The sequence below is a fragment of the Dermochelys coriacea genome, chromosome 2 (assembly GCF_009764565.3).
Source record: "Dermochelys coriacea isolate rDerCor1 chromosome 2, rDerCor1.pri.v4, whole genome shotgun sequence".
In the NCBI taxonomy this organism is placed as follows: domain Eukaryota; kingdom Metazoa; phylum Chordata; order Testudines; family Dermochelyidae; genus Dermochelys; species Dermochelys coriacea.
Window position 1 is genome coordinate 44,184,091 of NC_050069.1, and position 13,352 is coordinate 44,197,442.

The following is a 13,352-nucleotide window of genomic DNA, read 5'->3' on the forward strand; positions in this document are numbered from 1 at the left end:
TGCACAGTAAAGCAGCTTTCTGCGTTATAATTCCCAAGGCGTACACACTGCCACGCCACATAGTGCGCAGAAACCCTAACCCTAAGCGAGATATCTTCCATAATGAACACAGCCTCTGGAAAATGTGGGTACAGGAATGATTATAAGAGCCCCCCCACAGTGCTGGCTTTCCCCAAGAGCCACATGTCCAGTGTACAGTACAGTCCTGGAACACTGATTTCCCCTGCCCTGAGGTTACTCAACATTTTGGGGGGCTTGTAGCTCATGAGTGCCTGTCGGGTCAACCAGTTAGTGATACGTATGTGAACAGTGGCTGTGTTTTAAACCAGTGGGTCTCTGTGTTGCAAACAATACTGCTTCTGTAAAATGTTGCATTTTGGCTTCATAGATATGGCTTGGGAGCCGAGCCCAGCCTCTCTCTTTGTTTTCACTAGCTGAATGGCTGGCAGAATTAGAAAGCGGCCTTGAAAAACTAAAGAGGACTTTCTGCGTGAGGTCATGATGTACTCCACGGTCAAAAAACAAGAATTGAAGGAGTGGCGGGACAGTGAGAAGAGGGACCGAAAGGAGAACGTGGCGCACCAGAACGAAGCCACGGAGCGGCTCTTAAACGTTACGGAGCGCCAAGCGGACACACTCCAGCCGCTACTAGCACTGAAAACCGAGCAGCTCCATGCCCACCCTCCCCTGCAGTCGCTGTTGGAAAACTCTTTCCCATGTGCCCTCCAGAGATTGCCAACACACTTATCAACTCCTGGCTCCAGTATGTACCCGCTGCATTCCCCTCCTGCCCTGCGAACTCCCAATACTGCACTCATCAACCGTCCCTCTGCAGTTTAGTCCTGCTGAAGTATAGTACCCGCTGCACTGTACTCCAAAGGACAATGTTGCATATGATACCTGAACATACACAAATCTTTAACCATCATTGGACCTCACCTCCTCCTGGGACCCTCCCTTCCCCCATCCCCCACAGTGCTGATGTGTTTTTTTGTTTCTCTCTCCCCTCCAGTCGTTGTTTTTTAATAAAAGAACTGTGTTGGTTTGAAAGCAATCTTTATTCCATTAATTGAAAGCAAACAGAGCCTTACAAAGCAACAGGCAACTTTCTTACACCTTCACAGTGCATTGTCTGCACCAATCACAATCACCTCCTAGCATTACAAGCACTGCACTCCAGGGCAAATTTTAGTGGCTTTCAGCTTCAAATTGCTGCCTCAAGGCATCCCTGATCCTTATCACCCTGTGCTGCGCCCCTCTAATATCCCTGGTCTCTGCCTGTTCAAATTCAGCCTCCAGGTGCTGAGCCTCAGTGGTCCAGCCCTGAGTGAAGCTTTCACCCTTCCCTTCACAAATATTATGGAGCATACAGCACGCAGCTATAAGCACAGGAATATCATCATCGGCCAGGTCCAGCCTCCCATATAGGCAGTGCCAGCAGGCCTTTAAAAGGCCAAAAGCACACTCAGCAGTCATTCTGCACTTGTTCAGCCTGTTGTTGAACTGCTCCTTGCTGCTGTCAAGGTGCCCCATGTATGGTTTCATAAGCCACGACATTAAGGGGTAGGTCTCCCAGGATCATAATGGGCATTTCAACTTCCCCTACGGTGATCTTCTGGTCCAGGAAGAAACTCCCTGCTTCCAGCTTCCTGAACAGGCCAGTGTTCTGAAAGATGTGTGTGTCATACACCTTTCCGAACCATCCTGCGTTAATGTCCGTGAAACACCCATAGTGATCCACAAGTGCCTGGAAAACCATTGAGAAATACCCCTTCCATACTCGGTGGCTAGAAATGGAATATGCGTGCCATCTATCGCCCCTCCACAGTTAGGGAAGCCCATTTGTGCAAAGCCTTCACAATGTCATGCATTTTGCCCAGAGTCACGGTCTTTCGGAGCAGGATGAGATTAATGGCCTTGCACGCTTCCGTCAACAGGAATTCAACAGTTGACTTTCCCACTCCAAACTGGTTAGTGACCAATCAGTAGCAGTCTGGAGTAGCCAGCTTCCACAGTGCAGTCGCCACGTGCTTCTCCAGCAACAGGGCAGCCAGTGGGAGCCGCGATCGGCCAAACCTGCGTATGTGGCAAGTAAACAAACTGGCCCAGCCCGCCAGGGGCTTTCCCTGGACAAGCGGTGGCCCTAGTTTGAGAACCACTGGTTTAAAGAATAACTCCGCTGCCACTCGTGATGTGTTAATCAGAGTGAACAGCATATTGGTCAACAGTGCAGGATCCATTCCTGCAGAAGAGGCAGAGCGCACAGTACACAAACCGTTGAAAGATGGCTCCAAATGTGGACGGAAGCACAGGTACTGCTGGGATGTGAAGCAATGCATCACAGAGCATTGGGACAGGACCCAGGATGCCCCGTGACCCCCTCTGCCTTCCCACAACCCTTAGCAGCAAAAGAGGAAGAGATGCTCTGTGGGATAGCTGCCCAGAGTTCACCACTCTGAATACCAATACAAATGCCGCAAGTGTGAACACGCTATTGCGAGGCAGCTGACAGTGTGAACACGCAGCAGTGGTTTCCCTTCAGCGCTCTCTGAGGGGCGATGTAACTGCCGGTGTTGTAACTGCAAGCGTAGATATACCCTAAGGCTTGGTCTTTGCTAAAAAGTTAGACCAACCCAACTACGTTGGTCGGGGTGTTCAAAATCCACACCCCTGAACTATGAAGTTAAGCCAACCTAGCCCCCACTGTAGACAGTGGTAGCCTTTCGCCTAGCTACCACCTCGCAGGGAGTTGGATTACCTATGCCGATGAATGAACCCCTCCCATTGGTGTAGGTAGTGTCTACACTGCAGTGCTACTGCAGCACAGTTGCAGCGCTGTAGCGTTTCAAGGGTAGACAAGCCCTAGGACAAGGTGGATGGGATAATACCTTTTATTAATACCTCACCAACTTCTGTTGGTGAGATAGACAAACTTTCGAACTTGCACAGAGCTCTTCTTCATGGTAGCTAACGCATTTTAAAAAAATCTGTTTTCCCAGTTCAGACATGGCCCCAAATAGGTCTTGTCTAGACTAGGAAAAGAAGGTGCTTTTAAAGCCCTTGTGTGGACAAGGCATGCTACCTTTTGACACATTAATTAATTGATCAAGGATGAAAACATTAACATCCTTTCCCCTGCCACCCTCTTGTTCCGAGTCTAGTCTAGAGAAGGTGCAGACGCTACTACAAAAGTCATATTAAAAATAAATCTAATTATCAGATTTTATAATACTTACACACAAAATGGACAACATACTGACTAATGATTTTGGACTTTTTTAAAATATGGTTGTAGATACTGATTTCTTTTAAACTGTATTTGTTTTTAATGTGTTTTCTGTGTTTGCAGGCTTGAAAAGCCTAAATGGATTTTTCATTGATTGCCTGTCAGTAATATAAGCAGCAACTAAAAACATTAATAAAAGTAAATATAGAAAATATTCTAAAATATTTATATAATTTATTTTATTTTAAAAAGATGAGCTTGATTTTAGGACAACTCTTTCATTCCATTTTAACTCCATATGGTGACACAATTCTCATTATTCTATCCCCCAAGTAAACCTTTTCATAAAATTCAGAAATGCAACACATGTAAGTTTTTATTATTGAAAATTAATGGTGAGAAGAAAAAAAAAAAGTTTAAACCACAATAGAATGGAGAGCACTGACACAGAATAATGGACTACCTACTGCTTGTAGATAAATTTGGAGAGATTAGAAACAAACATCTATCCATCATGGTCAAGAAGAGATGTTTACCTTCCACGGTGGACAAAAATCAATATTTTTTTAAAAAAAAAGTTAAAAAAATCAGTTTTTTATTTAAATCAGATTTTTTTTGATAAAATGCTTTTTGAGGAAAAAATCTATCTAAAGATAAGGAGTACTTGTGGCACCTTAGAGACTAACAAATTTATTTGAGCATAAACTTTCATGACCTACAGTTCACTTCATCGGATGCATTCAGTGGAAAATACATCCGATGAAGTGAGCTGTAGCTCACGAAAGCTTATACTCCAATAAATTTGTTAGTCTCTAAGGTGCCACAAGTACTCCTTTTCTTTTTGCGAATACAGAATAACACGGCTGCTACTCTGAAACCTATCTAAAGATAGTCTTAATTAAGATACATTCTAGCTCAAAGATGTCTCATCATGGAATAGGGATTATAAATACTAGTTCTATAGTATGAGACAATATATTTGTGTAATGTTTAAGAAAAGTTTTGTAAATGAGTTCCAATAGTTCTTGGATTAGGGACCCAATCTTATGCGGTTCCACAGGCTTCTGTATAGACTATTTTGGTTAATCTTTCTATCTACCCAATGGGATTCGGTGCTCAGTCTAGAAGATACCATCAGAGATGCTTACTTTTGCAGTTCTCAAACTTTGGATTTGTGTCTCCAGAGATAACATGCTTGTTAACAGCAAAAATGTTTTTAAATAAATAAATAATGTACAGAGGTGAGAAATAACAGACCTCAACTCTATTGTCCCTCTGCAAATTTGTGTACACATAGTCAATCCCTCACCTCTCTCTAAAAGTGTAAAGTTTCAAAAAGTTCAATGAATAGAAGATTGTTGGGGGCAGAATACATCTGGACAAGGAGAAGAAGTCTGGAGATAAATGTGAGAAGTGAGGGACATATGCTTGTTTTGTTAAAATATTATATGTTTGCTGATGAAGAAAAAGATTCAGAATACTTAATGTTGTTTTAGTTAAATAAAACAATTGAAATGTCTGTCTGGTGATGTTCTCTTCCTAATACAGCATGGCAAGAAAATCCTCCAAATATTAATGATTAACCTGTTGAATAGGATATATTTATTAAGTCATTGGGAGGTGAACTATCTGCTTCAATTAATTACCTTTGATAAATGAAATAAGCAAACAATCATTCATTTTCTGATGTAGCTGTAAAACTAATCTGAAAAGTTTTCAAAATAAATCATTGTTTAAAAATGTATAGTGTGTACCTTCTAAAAATGAAGCTTACATCTATCTCTGAGTTGTGAAGACTACGTATTAAGGTTATAACAACCAACAAGAATGCACTTTTATGTAAAAAACCATGATTAAATAGAGTCTTCCTGACTAGTGATTTAAATCAAATCCACCCTGTTACTTTCACAGCATGAAACAATGTTACAACTTTCTAGATTCACAGACTTTTTTTTGCCAAATAAGTAATGTAGAAATTGATAACTGGAGTTCCACATCAGATATCCCATCCTCCTATGTTAGGAAAAGCCACTTGAACTGTCTGGATATGGAAGTCATCCTTCAGTGCTCCAGTAGTGCAATTGGTTAACACATGGGGGAGTACTGCTAAGGTTATTAGGACAAGAAGCAATGAGCTTAAAAGGGAGGTTTAGGTTGGACATTAGGAAAAACTTCCTGTCAGGGTAGTTAAGCACTGGAATTAATTGTGTAGCAGGGTTGTGGAATCTCCATCATTGGAAATTTTTAAGAGCTGGTTAGACAAATACCTGTCAGGGATGGTCTAGATCAGCGTTTCTCAAACTGGGGTCCGCAGATCACTAGGGATCCCTGGGGGGAGTCCAGGAGGTCTGCAGGCCCCGCTGAGAAACTCCTCCCCCTCCCTCCGAGGCATGCCTCCAGCATGCTGAAGAACAGGCTTACTTGTCCTGGCTCACTGCCGCTCCCAGAAGTGGCAGGCATGTCTCTGCGGCCCCTATGTTAAGGGGCCGGGGTCTCCATGCACTGTCCCTGCCCCGAGCATCGACTCTGCAGCTCCCATTGGCCAAGAACTGTGGCCAATGGGAGCTGCGGAGGCAGTGCCTGTGGGCAGGGGCAGTGCACGGAGGCCCCCGGTCTCCCCGCTTAGGAGCCGCAGCCAGAGGGATGTGCCAATCGCTTTTGAGAGCATTCTGAGGTAAGCGCCGCACCCCTCAACCCTTCCACACTCGAACCCCTGCGCAAGCCCAAAGCCTGCAACCCCCCCATACCCAAACTCCCCCCCAGAGCCCGCGCTCCCTCCCACCCCCAACCTCCCGCCCAAAGGGCATGGAAGTAAAATATTTTAAGGCTACAGCATTTCAGCTTCTAAGTCTTAAAAAAGGTCAAATTTAATCCACCTAAGAGGGGTTTTGTTTTTTAAATTTAACTGCTGTTTTTTTAAACGGGTGCCAACAATTCATTCAACCAGTGGGATCAATTTCTCTCTCAGGATAAATATGTACTTTATGCTCTCTTTTGCTCCTAATCAATAAGGGCATTAATGACATCTCATATTTAAAAAAAAATACTTCTGAAAATTATTCTAAAATAAATTAGAACACTACCTCCAAACTGAACCAAACACGAAACCCAGTTCTAGAAGGCACAGAGCACCCTGTGTTTCCATTGAGGAAAAAGGGAGTTGAAGGTGCTCAGCAATTTGCAGTGTTGAGAGCTCCTGGAATGGTACAGTAGCTGTAATTATGGCACCTTAATCTAACCACTCAATTCATTTTTCTTCTAAACTTTATTTATATTAAATGTTTTTCTTTCAGTACTTTTCGTTCATACATCTTAATGTGTTTTACAAAGGAAACCAAGTGTCCTTATTCCCGTTTCACACATGGGGAAACCCAGGCCAAGACAAGTAAGCTATCTTGTCCAGAGAAGGACAGTGACAACTCTAGGAAAAGGACCTCTTCACCAAACCACTTTGAAACCTTTTCTTCAAAACACATGCACATATTTGACTCCCTTTCTGGAGGGCATCACCTGGAGCATTAGTACCTTTGAAGCAGAGACAATGAACATTGGTAAAGTCAATAAACTACTTATGTACATTTGTGTTCTATTATCCGTGGAAAGAAATGGAAGAGTCCATTTCCTGATGTAATTTTGAAAAGTGACATTTCTGAACAAGGGCACTTCTGAAGCTATACTTTATATACTTTAGCGCTAATGACACAGGCCCAATGGAATGGAGATTTTAGACCCCCATTTATTATTGCAGAATAAATTAAGATTTTAAATTCAAATTTACGGTCAGAAAAACTTTAGCTTTCAGTTACTTTAATTTTATTCAGTTTTCTATTTGATAAAACAAGGAGACCTGTCAGAGTATTTCTGAGTGCAGTATTTCAACTGAAACTACCTCCTGAAGGTGTTTGGAAAGACACCTTTGAATCCAAAACATTTGTGATGTTAGAAGCAGGTTCCCAGAGCTCTCAATGGGAGGTTTAGAAATATATCCAAATCAATGTTTTTAATACAACAAATAGACTCTATGCGGAGCTAAAAAACAAGGCCAGTAAGTTAACATGAGTTTACAAGGTCACAGCTTTATTCTTCCTCTAAAGCAAAGGATTACTCCAAATCTTATATTCAGATCAATGCAATCAAAAACAATACAATATTATGTAAAAAAAAAATTACAACTGAAGTCTGGTAAGGTCAAATTTCTTGAACTGATGAAACATTCTTATCTAACTAACTGAAGTTATATCCAGACCATAAGATGCAGTTTAGATTTTTTAAAAAAGCATTATTGCAAGCAAGTGTATAGTGCTGAGAAATAATTGAGTTCTGATACCTAGCCTAACAGCTATATTCCTAAAACCAGAATTTATTAAAAAGAAAAAGTGACCATTTCAAAATCTTCTAGGTAAACCCAATGTGAGAATAATTGTAATAGTATATTGAAAGAATGTGTGCCAACTAGTCAGAATATTGATCCTTATTTATAGTCATTGCTTTGAGTATGCTGATATCTAAATGTGGGATAAAACCCCAAAAATAAGAGACACAAGAGAATAGTTATTACAGGAACTTTAAGATGACAAATCACTTATTTAGAATAATATTTCATAATTCTTTATTTTTTGACTTACATAATTTATAAGAAGGATAAGAAACTGTGGGGAAATAGTGTCAAATTTTGGTCTAAAATGAGGGCCAGTAACAGTGAATTTGCTGTTTTTCCCACCCTCAGGACTAACGGTCTTTCCTCAAGACTCAGTTTCTTTACACTTTCCTCATTGGTCAGGAATTCTAAACCTCTTATTTTTGTTGGTCTCCTTTGGACTCTGTCCAATTTGTCCACATCCTACTTAGAGTGGTCGTCCAGAACTGGAGACAGTACTCCAGATGGGACCTCACCAGTGCCAAGTAGAGTGGAACAATAACCTCCTGTATCTTATGTATGACACTCCTATTAATACACCCCAGAATGACATTAACCTTTTTTGCAATTGCATCACATTGTTGACTCAATCAATTTATGAACCACTATAACCCCCAGATTCTTTTCAGCAGTGCTACTGCCTAGCCAGTTACTCCCCATTCTGTAGCTGTGCATTGATTTTTTTTCCTAAGTGTAGTACTTTGCCCTTGTCTTTACTCAATTTCACCTTGTTGCTTTCAGACCAATTCTCATTTTGTCAAGATCATTTTGAATAATAATCCTTCCTCAAAAGTGCTAGCAACCTCATAAGAACATAAAAATGGCCATACTGGGTCAGACCAAAGGTCCATCCAGCCCAGTTTCCTGTTTACTGACAGTGGCCAATGCCAGGTGCCCCAGAGGGAGTGAATCTAACAGTTAATGATCAAGTGATCTCTCTCCTGTCATCCATCTCCACCCTCTGACAAACAGAGGCTAGGGACACCATTCCTTACTGATAACACCATTCCTTACCCAACCTCTCCCATCTTGGTGTCATCCACCAATTTTATAAATATAATCTCCACTCCATTACATGATTATCTGTTCAAATAATTACAAACATTACAACATTTCCAGCAGAGTAGATACTTAATTTTCAGTATATATGAAAAAACAAAATACCACTAAAATTTAGAAATCTGCAAAAATCAAGATGAGTATATAATCTTCCACTATAAATAAGCATAGAATGCATTTTTTAAAGTTAGACTCATTGTTTGCTATTTTCCAACAACTAGAGTCAAAAGCAAGATTGAACCTGACATGCACATATTTGACACATACTACTTTTACACATTATAAAATAAATACAAATTTGTGCTATAAGATGCGAATTCAGTAATCCTTCTGCAACAATTTACAGACACTTCTTTCCAGAAGGGAGAGAAACTATGCTTTAAAATGAAAACTTGGTTCTGTATGAAGTTTCACTAATTTTACTAATAATCCCAAAATGAGAAGTGCTCCTCTCTGCCAACACTTGCTTAAAGAGACATCACCAGCTGAACTTCACCCCCATACTGCTATCTAAAACTTTTCTTACAATTGTGAAAGGTGGAGACTAACAATGTTATTGCCATACTTCAGATTTTGTTTTTAGCCGTTATTCGTTTTAAGGCCAGATTGGAAGCAAAGTGTAATTAGCAACATTTCAATTAAGTTTAGTTACATACAGGTAACATTCGATCAATTTACACAAACTGAACGGCAATACAAAGGGGAACAAATTCTTATATGCTACTACAGAGGAAAAAAAGATTACACTTTAAATGCAGATTCTCGAAATTTAAATTAAATGATGCAATAGGTAAAATTTTTAGAAGTTAATGCTCTTACAAACTGTATCAGGGTAAGTGGGTGAGACACTGATGGATCTGGAGCAGAGCTAACTGACCACCAAGGGGAGGAAAGTCAGGGACTTGGATGGACAGATGCTGCCAGTTTTCTCGCTGGCAGATACACAGCTCGAAGTCGCATCTCCACCTCCGACTTCTCGCTGACTGAATCCCCCGCAGGCCGCTGCCAGAGAACCACTGGCGACGAGCCGTTATTCACCGGCACAGCCCCGCAGGCGCCCGCCTGGCCCTATACCCCTCTCCTCCCGCACCATCCCCGGCTCTTGGCCATGTCACGCTGGCTTCAGGGGCCAGTGCACCCGCGGCATCCCCCGCTGGGGATGGGATCCCGCAGCCCTTGGAGATGAGCCCCACCACGCACGGTTAACCGCTCCCCGTCCCAGTGACCCACTTACCGCCCAGCAGGGGTCCCCCCTTCCGCTCCCCAGCCCGGCAGCACCTCACACCACACACGCTCTCTAGGCTCTAAGTTGGTTTCCAAGCACCGCCGCAACGGCAAGCAGCAGGTGCATTTTGCGACTGCTATTGCTTGACGGCTGCTTGTCACACACCAGGGAGGAACCCAGCAGGACCGCCATACTGTGGGTGGCAGCACGCGCATGCGCAATGCAGCACCCAGCAACCCCGTTCACGAGAGGGGAGAGGCAAGTGAGCACGCGCGGGTGCAGGACAGTGGGTGGAGTGAGGCTGGGCGACAGGAACATGCGCGGTTGAACGATGGCCCGTGGGAGGAAAGGAGGGCGCATGCGCTTTGTGGCAAGTGGCTGACGGGAGCCGGTGGCTGTGGCGGGACGGTTGAGCTGAGCTGAGCGCTATGTGAGTGGAGCTCGGGTGTGTGGGGGAAGGGCGCAGTGACTGAGGAGGCGGCGAAGGCCGCTACCTCCTTCCCGACAGTGGGAAGCACAGCTCTCCTCCGGGGGCACTACGGAGTAACCCCCCCGACCACACGCAGGCCGGCCGCGGGGATGCAGCCGTCCCGCCGGGGGGGGGCCGTGAGCGTCCCGCCTGACCCACCCGCACGGGGCCTGGCAGTGAGTGCCGGGGGAGGGGGGAGCAGAGGGTACTTGTAGCAAGCTACTGGCTTGGCGGAGGGTCCTGAGCCCTGCCTCTGTGACAAATCTGCCCTGCCCAGCAGCTCTGCCCGGCTGGGCGATGCCTGCTTTGGGCATCAGGGTGTGTTCGCCCAGCCGATCGGTAAAGCGACGTTTCCTTTTGCTAATGTTTAATCTTGCTTGTCTGTGGAACAAGCTTATTGCAGTGACTGGAGTGTGAGGCCTGAGAGGGGAAAACGGAAAATTGCCTCTGTATGTTTGAGATAGTGGAATACCTAGGAGTGGAAATTTTGGGGGGCCCTGACTTTTGGGTGGAGGGGCAATGACAGACTGTGCTGACTCAGCTTCTCCCCTGATGCCACGCCCTCTTCCTCGGTGTCCCCAGACACTGGGCTTCACCTGCTGAGCTGGGCACGTGCATGGGGCAGCGCTGAAAATGGCAAGGCAGAGTTGGCGGAGCATGGTTTTCTGAAGGGCGGGCGCATAGCTCCGTCCTGGATTTCAGGTGCTCCGGGCTGTTGTGGCAGCACTACACCCTGACTCAGATTTGGGTGGGCTTGGATGCTAAGTGGCTATGCCCCAGTTTGAGAATATTGGCAGTCACCTCTCCTCTCTAAAGTGCTCTCCCAGTTTTCTTCTAGCCACTTGTCCTGTAGAATTAGATATGCTCTGCCTTCTCATCAGAGATAAGTTCTATCCTTCTTTGTTCTGAGGTAGATGATACATAACCCAGTAACTGTGTTTCCAGTTATATGTATACAAATTGAAATTAAAGTAATGCACCAGTCTTGAACCCCTAGTACAGGCAATAAGAAATAGTGCTGCTATCTAGGGGCTTGTGTACCCTGGCAATTAACAGCGCTGCAACTTTCTCACTCAGGGGCGTGAAAAAACACCCCCCTGAGCGCAGCAAGTTGCAGCTCTGTAAAGTGCAAGTGTAAACAGTGCCCCAGCTCTGGGAGCCATGCCCCTCGTTGAGGTGGGTTTTTTAGAGCTCTCTCCCAGTGCTGGGACATGACCACACAAGGCACGTTAAAGCGCTGCCATGACAACGCTTTAGCATTGCCAATGTAACCCAAAGACATCAGTCTCAGACATTGACAAGAAGTTGATTTGTATATTTATCTACTTTTTTCTGTTCCTGAACAGTCTATACCTATTACTTTTGATTAAAACCTTTGGTAAAGTTTTGGAGTATAAAGTGAAATTTGTCAAAATCTCAGATTCTCCTGACTTGTTGGGGTAGAATCTTTTAAGACTGCACTGACCCTGGAAACTCTTTTTCAATGGACTTCATTTAAAATTAAGTATTTGTATTTTAGAGATCTAATGTGCATACCATGTATAACACAAACTTTCCAGATTAATTTGCATTATTTCACAAGGTGATAACTGGAAGTTACTGCCAGTTAGGTGGGTAGATCAAGTTGGGCCAGTGCTATCCAAATTGCATTGTATTTTGTACCTATTTTGGATTTTCCTGATTATTATTCCTATACAATGATTTGACCTGATGTTATTAGGGTAGGGAAGGTGAGCCATCTGCGGTCTAAGATTGCTATATAAACATCTTGAACATGGTGTCTGCTCCCTTCATGATATTAAAAAATACAAACAAACTGGGCAGTGCGATAATTTAAGGGCCATTCTTGCATGAAATTTAAGGCGCAGCTCCCATGAACATTTAGGTAAATGCTTAACTTGATTCATGTGACTTGTATAACCAACTGCAACAAGACCACTCACATTCCTTCCTGATATATAAATTTAATATAATGGTAATGAATGCCTGTAAAGATGAGTAACATTGCAAGCCATCTCTCAGACAAACACTGGAGAAAATGCACCTAGCTACCAGTCAGTTGCAGGAGAAGGACCTGTTCCAATATGGGAATTTTTCTAACAGGCCTGGAACCTTATGTATCTGTACAGATCTGCTCAGTTGTATTCTAAAAATTTGTATGTATTTGTACATAAAGGGTATTCTTTCACTGTTTGCTTTAGTAAAAGTAGGAGTGTATGTATTTTGAGAAAAAGTGAGCTAGTGTAAAATTATTCTCTTGCTTTTTATATTTTTCTCTGTGTTCTTTACATTATGCTTTGCAATATACCCTGTATACAATAATACATTATATGCATTGTATACAATGTATAATATTACAATAGAACCCAAAATATCCTATGGGCTGTACAGATACGTAATATACCCCTGGGGGAATTCTGCACCAAAAAAATAAAAATTCTGCATGCAATATTTTAAAATTCTGCATATTTTATTTGTCAAAATAATACAATATAATCACACCAGTTTCAATTATTTTGGTAATTTATTTCAATATACCTGTCAGCAAGTATATCTGTAACAATACAGACAACAAAAAAAGATTCAGGAAATGTTTTTTGACAAATAAATTCCTTACTAGGCATATTAATAAAGAACTTTGAATAATAATTAATTTAAACTACAATACAGAAACATATTTCCTGCACACCTCAGAAGTAGTGCAAAGGCTTGTGGGAGTAAGGGGTAACAGGAACTGAGGGAGAAGGAAGGAATTGCTGGAAAGAAGGCTTGGAGTGAACATGGTGGGTAGTTGGATGTAGGTGAGAGAAGTATGGAACAGGTTTTTTCGGGGGGGGCATTGTTAGGGATTTGGGGAGCCTCCCCCATGCAGACCCTGGCTGACCCCTTGCCTCTCTCATTCAGTCAGGTATATCTGCCCCCCGTCCCCATGTGTCCGTGCACCTCCTGTCTCCAT

The 13,352-nt window shown here is 43.0% G+C and overlaps 2 protein-coding genes across 3 annotated transcripts in view; one reads left to right on the top strand and one right to left on the bottom strand.

Annotated features, from left to right (window-relative positions):
- The window catches only part of LOC119850611 (RING finger protein 151-like), a 33,754-nt gene extending 23,596 nt beyond the window's left edge, over nucleotides 1–10,158 (bottom strand). Inside the window, exon 1 of the mRNA XM_038388940.2 lies at nucleotides 9,937–10,158. The gene's annotated coding sequence lies outside the window, so the exon portion shown is untranslated. The remainder of the gene's footprint in view (nucleotides 1–9,936) is intronic.
- Nucleotides 10,159–10,199: 41 nt separating this feature from the next.
- Nucleotides 10,200–13,352, top strand: part of RAD54B (RAD54 homolog B) — a 129,045-nt gene continuing 125,892 nt past the window's right edge. The window contains exon 1 of one of the 2 annotated variants that reach the window (XM_038388936.2): nucleotides 10,200–10,357. The gene's annotated coding sequence lies outside the window, so the exon portion shown is untranslated. The remainder of the gene's footprint in view (nucleotides 10,358–13,352) is intronic. The other variant, XM_043507610.1, reaches the window with a different exon arrangement.